This window comes from Cryptomeria japonica, chromosome 1, assembly GCF_030272615.1.
Source record: "Cryptomeria japonica chromosome 1, Sugi_1.0, whole genome shotgun sequence".
Lineage (NCBI taxonomy): Eukaryota > Viridiplantae > Streptophyta > Pinopsida > Cupressales > Cupressaceae > Cryptomeria > Cryptomeria japonica.
Window position 1 is genome coordinate 397,113,733 of NC_081405.1, and position 7,269 is coordinate 397,121,001.

The 7,269-nt window shown below is 30.8% G+C and overlaps 1 long non-coding RNA gene across 1 annotated transcript; it reads right to left on the reverse strand.

Annotated features, from left to right (window-relative positions):
* Positions 1-499: 499 nt before the first annotated feature.
* Positions 500-2,795, reverse strand: LOC131070869 (uncharacterized). Its single transcript, XR_009112420.2, has 2 exons — positions 2,617-2,795; positions 500-888 (listed from the first exon to the last, which is right to left on the reverse strand). It is a non-coding gene; the product is annotated as an uncharacterized LOC131070869 (long non-coding RNA).
* Positions 2,796-7,269: the final 4,474 nt, after the last annotated feature.

A 7,269-nucleotide genomic window follows, 5' to 3' on the forward strand; every position in this document is an offset into this window, starting at 1 on the left:
TTAGATATACTTGAATTAATTTCACTAGAGTGCGAATGGGATCTTGATTGAAGTTAGAAAATGAAGGAGGTATACTTCCTTTTATACCAAACTATGCATTCAATGTTAAAATTTTCAGTGCAGCCTAACATAGAGCCAAATTTACTGCCTACATTAAGTGACCAGTGTGAGTACCTATTTTGGGTCTTGAATGGGCGGAGTAAGGCATCCTAACCCTATCAATTAGGACTCAAAATGGGAGAGAGGTTGGGTTGTGAGTTGAAAATATAGATTTCAAGAGTGAGTAGCTTCAAAACAAACATTGAGGATCGGAAGCTGGAATGACACGATGAGGACTAGGTAAGGATGAAATAGTATAAGGATATAATTTACAATGCTACATCTAGCCCCCACTTTAGTGAGACTATGAACCTATGTCCATGCTCACGGTAAAGTACAAAGGCAGATTGAAAAACTTTCACCAAGATATCAAAGAGACAAGACACAACAAGCCCCTAAGGACTTAGAATTATATCTATCTAATATCAAAATAAAAGGAGCAACACATGAAGATGATATAAGAGCATGATTGTTCTTGTCCTAGTAAGGCTTGTTCTTACTATGAGTCACATAGGTTTGAAATTTTTGAAAGAGATTACAAAGAAAAAGGCTCAATTTTCAAAGTAATATGAACATTGAAATAAATTGACTACAAAATGAGTATTGCAACATGTACCAAACATGTCATGGTGTGTTATCATAGTGTGCAAACCGTATGCACGAAGTGTAACATTCAGTGGAGTGTATGTCCCCATGTTAAAGTGATTGTGTATGCTTTACTGGGAGCAATATCTTTAAGGTAGCATAGATGCATCCAAAAGACAAGCATGTTGCCACAATGAGATGCCCCTGCAAAAGAAAAAATCAAAGGGCAATGGTCACAAAACATATACGAAAAAAAGCACATAAGAGATCCACTAGCTAGGATTGTAAGAAACACAATCCTTAAACTAAATCTCACAATTAAATAACTACTCATAATTACAAAAATATAAAAATAAAATATAATATCTCAATATACACAATTAATAGCAATACATCTTAATTAAGTAGTGCTTAATCTAGGTGTAAGCACGTGTACAAGAGATGAATAATAATTACATCATAGGCCTGCATACCTAAGAGATAACTCAATACAAGAACATTATAAACTGTACTAGCATATACAAAGAATAATAAAGATATGAAAACTAAATCATGTGTCTCTGAGTGACATCAACCACATCTATCATCTGCAACTCGAGAGTTGAGAACATGGATCAGGCGCTTTTCCGCCCAACCATGAAGCTCATGGTTCCCCAAAATCTTTCATAACATGAAAGATACCCGTCCTTGCATGAAATTCCTAGCTACCTGAAAACAATAGGCAGGAGGGAAACCCGATGCAACTTGATATACCTACATGCTTTTTTTGGTATGAAATGCAATGTCCTACTACCAAGATATGACAGAGAAATATATATTAATAAATTTTGCTAGGCTAATTCATTTATTTCAATGAATACATGACTTTGGCCAAAAGTACTATAATATTTTGGAGAATATCCTGAAAAGAGGACTGACCTTCTCTGTTATTCCATATTCGATACCCATTCCCAAAAACATAAACCCACAACTCATAAAAAAAATGAAAAACTTCTCTCCTTAAAGAAAACACTCAAGCAAACATGCGTTTGCATAAATTCATTTGTTCAATAATGATACAATTAACAAAATGCATGTGATAGAGAGCTATCTCTCATTTTGATGGGATTATAAATCTACATGCATCCTTTTTCCTATTGTGAATCATGCACAATTTCTTAAAATGAATACCTCTTTTCATGCACAAAAGGATAAACTCAACTATCCATCTTTCATGCTATCAAGGAATCTACATGATTGAATGCATTTAATCATTTATAAAGAATAGCTTAATTTAACCATCCCTATATACATATGTCAATCAAATCCATTAATACATGTATGTTAATTTTTATACCTATTGAAAAAATTTCAACTATAGAGCAACAAAACTAGTATGTGCCAAACAACATAAGTGTTCATATGCATATATATGATTTTGTGTATTAATTTAATCTAAAATAAAAGAAAGTAATTTGCATCTTTATGCTCTTATCTACAATAAATAATCCATTTTTCCAAGCAAGTTTGGTTTATAAAATATAGTTACATAAATATGAAAATAAAAGATGTCTTTATGCTCTTATCTACAATAAATAATCCATTTTTTAAACCAAATTTGGTTTATAAAATATAGTCACATAAATCCAAGAATAAAAGTTTATGAGATTATTTTTCCATTCATTGTATATAATTGTAGATTTATAAGGAATCGTGTATTTCATTATCCTTCACAATGCTCCAAGCATCAAGGGTGCTTAGTTTCTTTTATGCACACATTTGTATATAGTCTTGTATATACAAATGTATATATATAAATTTGAGGAAAAATAAATAAAAAACTAATGAATATGTACCCATAATTTTAGTTTTCTTATTTTAAACCATATTTTCACTTCAAAATGAAATAAATTCAAGAAAATAATAAGAAACAAGGGATAAATTACTTCTTACTGATTTGATATTTGTTGGAAGAGTGCTTTGAAGTGATGTTTCACCTCCTCCAAAAACCCCCAATCTATCCTTCGAAATCTAATTAAAAAAACTCTTTCTAAAATAATGGTTCAGATGTGTAAAAGAAATTTGATATTCTGTGTATTATCATGCCCCAAAATTTGCTCTCCTTTATGGTTTTATAAACATATGAGACATTAATAATAAACCCCCAAAGAAATATTGGGTGGATGCATACATGAGAGTTGATTCTTCATAAAGAAAGTGTTGATTCTTTTTTTTTCTTTTTCACACCTTAAGTGCTTTTCACACTTTAATTGTTGCTCACACAAAAAATATTTCCTCATATTTAAAATGTTGTTCATGCACCAATCAAAAAATCAAAAACTTTCATATGATACCATATAAAAAAAACTTGTTTTCTATGAACATTTTTTTACTTTTAAGAAAAAACTGCTTAAATCTTTATATCAACTATTTCCTTAGAACTTAAATTTTACTTAAAAAAAAAAAATTACTAAAAAACTTTCGAAGTCAATTCAGATTGACCAAACTAAACTCTTAATAAAACACAGCGATTCCATTCTAAAGGAAATAAAAGTATCATCACTTATTAAGGAAATATAACATTCTATTTAAAATAAAAGTCTTTATTTTACCTTTTTTATTCTCTTTTTTTTTTAATATTTTGCTTTTAAAATATACTTATAATTTTTATTAGAAAAACAAGCAGCTATTTGTTTTATTTAATATATTATTATTTTATATATATAGTAAGTTTAATTTATGAAAAGTATTATAATTGTAATAAAACATGTATTTAGTAATTTTTTATTTTTTTGCTCCATGTAAAAATATATATTTTTTAATAATAAATATATTTTCAAATAAAAAGAATGTATTTAAAGTGTGTTTTTAAATAAAGAAAATTTGTTATAAAATAATAAATTTTGTTTTGTCTAAAAATTTGTTATAAAATAATAAATTTTGTTTTGTCTATTATTTAATATATATTTTCACTAAATAAAGTAAATATATACATATTCTTTATTTCAATTTTCTAACTTTATGGAGAATAATTAAGATTACAAGTATTTGATTTCATACATAACAATGTTATTAATGCATAAAAGTAGCAAGTTTGTAATCATGTGAAATTATGACATATTCTAAAGGTGACAATTTAATTTTTCTACCATATCATTTCAAAACATAACATAACATAAACAAGGCATTTTCATAAATATCATTTGCATTCTACATTCAAACTATACATCAAGATTACCAAGAATGCAAAATGCCATGAATGCAAAAACATCTCAAATGTAATTATGAATATACTATGTGAGTGTGTGCCAATACATCGAGTTCCATCGTGCATATTCTTACCAAGTGGCTAGGGCGCGTCTACCTCAACCAAGTTCTCGTCTTTGACATGTACTTGCACTAACTTGCACTCAGATTTGCATCAACGATTCAATACCATAAACCATATTCAAAGCATGTGTAAGATATTAAGCTCATAATCATAATTTAACTTCATTTTATTTTCAATTTTATTTCCATGCATTTGAATTTAACCATCTAATTTTGCCAATCACACTCATGTTAAAAATCAAAATAACCAAACAACATGAATCATGCCTAAAAGTCTATCAATTATACTAATAATAATGTAAGCATATGATTGAGATGTGACGAGGATTGGTATGCATGTTTGATAAATAATGTATATCAAGAATAAACGCATTGAATTGACCTCATCTCCCAAAGGTAGTGGAAGTATGAACATAATGGAAGAAGAGCACATAAGATTAACAAACAAATATCTTTTTGAGTTAACATGGAAGAGACCAAAAATAGATCTCAAATCTTTGCATCATTCCCAAGTAGACAACACAAAGGCATATTTGCAAACAATAGCACATCTACAACATAACATTAATATGACATAAATTTTTTGAGATACAAATAGAGGAATGTCACAATAGATTCAACCTCTATATTAGGTTACACCAACAGAGTAACAACAATCATGCAAAGAGAACCTAACATAGCATAAAGGCATATCAAGCAACATGTTATGGGGGAAGCACATTACTCACACGCAAACATGCATGAGAATCTATGACACAAATGAAGCTAGTTAAGCAAATCATCCTTCTCCCAATCTTGCTTAATATCATTTAGGGATGGTGGACAAGATGCAAGAGGAGCAACAACAAGCACGATAGATGGAGCTACTACAAGTTCCAAACAAGGACCTTTCTCTAATGACGTGTCACAAGGAGCTAGGATTCATGCTTTTGAAAGGTGTAAAGAAAGTTCATGATTAATATTAACAAGCTCATAAATATCATCAAAATTATTAGGATCATAATTGTTAGCATGAACAAAAATATTCTCATCATCCATATCATCATCTAAATTGATCCTAATAGGGTCTCTAACATGAAAAAAAGTTGAATTATCATTTTTCTTAAGCATCTTTAACTTTGGTGATTTGAGTTTAACTTCCTCCCTATGGTTAGGCGAAGGTTGGACAATTGGGACTAAGTCAAAATTTGGTGTCTTCGAGGAGGAAATGGTTTCAGAAGAAAGTTCACAACCCTTGGCATGACATCTATATCGATATTCTCTTATAAAATAATTTCTTTTAGTTTTATTTGAGACTTGCAAAGCTTGAGGACCAATCAACATAGGATTCTTTTCTTCCCTTGTAGGGGGGGGAACGAAAGGAGCTTCACTACGTTGAGAGATACTGGATATTGGATATTTTATTTTATAAGATGTGGGAGGTGGGATTGCAACATATATAAGAGTAATAGAAGGTGTAGGAAGAAGACCAAGTCCAAGATGAAGAAGATGAATATCCATTGGTGAAGGGTCTCTACGTTTACTTAAGGCCAATATCATATTAGTCTTCCATTTTTTATAAAATCAAAAAATAATATTATTTCAAGGCTTTAAAGGTTCAGGTTGTTTAGGCTAAAAGTAATCAAGAGTGAAATTTCCATGATTCGTTGTGGTTTGGTAAAGGCTATGATTGATCATGATAATATTACCATGGTGAGGGAATTTCAAACACTTATGGATTATAGAAGGAATAAATTTCATGGAAGAGAGTCAAGAATGACCCAACTTCACATGAAATTGATCCGATATAGAAATAAAAGCAAAGGTAACATCTAAGCACTTGTATCGACCTCAATAGGAAGAGTAATAAAACTAATAGTAGGGGAGGAGAAACTGTCATACACCTTGATCATAAAATCATATTTATCATATGTAACTTAATGTAATTGTTGAGTAAAAAGATGTTCTTCGGTAATGACATTCACCATACATACTAGATCAATGAACACCCCTCATTAGAGTTTATCTTTAATCTTCATAGTAATCTACAATGGTCCATTAGGTGTAAGAATAGTATCACTGGGATCAAAGGTGATGCATGATTCAGGTTTAGGTTTAGGTTTTTCGATAAGGTTCACAAAATTATTAGACTATATGCTTAAGTCATCGGGAAAGAATGCAAGTGTCTTAGACTCAACAACATTGGTAGAGTGGGAAGGCAAGGGATTGATGAAGATTTGGAGGTGCTAAGGATTTGTTCCATTTATCACTCACACCAACTATAGATATAATAGTGTTATCAATATCATACCTCATCTTATAACACTTCTTGTGTATCATGACCTACTTGATGATGGTATTGGAAAAAGGATTTGTGGTAAAAGGAAGGTGGTAGAGGTTTATAGGTATCTATAGGCTTGGTGGGAGGAATTTGAAACACATTAGCATTAATCAACCTCAACATTATACTATGCAAAGACTTAAAAAGAGGAGTTAATTCTTCTCTAAAGTATTTGGATAAAGGGACTACACCTGATGTTGTGGTTGTTGCTTGAGTGTTGATGTTGTTGGAAGAGTTATCATTTATCTTGATGAAACCTTTGTTGTGTTTGTTGAATTTTGAAAACGATTGTTGAGCACTCTCTTTCTTATCAACCAGAGCCATTGAAGGAGAAGATTTCAATTGGATCACTTGAAGTTGATAGTTATAAAACACTACACACAACTGCATGAAACAAGTAAACTCAAAAAATAGAATCGTATCTCTAACATCCTTTTGCAAATTAGTAATGATAATTCTTTGAACATCATGATCAGGCACATGATAATCAATTCGTGAATGAAAATGTTTATCCCTAGTTTTTCTCTAACTCCTTGCTTGCAATGAATCAAGTTAGTCAAAGTAATCTTAGGACCAGTGTTTATTTTGAAATTTTTGAATGAAAGCATTAGCCAATTTTTGAAAATAAGTGATGGAATAGGGAGGCAAAGAACAATACCATTACAAATCCTTATCTCTAAGGTTTTAGGTAAATAGTTTTGTCACAAGTCTCTAACCACAAGAGAAATTACTACACAAGGTTTGAAATGTCTTCACATGAGTCAAGGGGTCACCTTTTCCATTGTATAACTCTAATTGATGAATCTCCACATTCTTAGGAGCAACCACACAGACAATCTCATCAGATAGTGGGCGTGCCGCATCATAAGTGGGAACACTAAACTTCAATTGGGTTAAAGAATCCAATTGTTGTTGTAAGTATGAAACACTTTGAGCTAGGATATTGATAGTGGCTT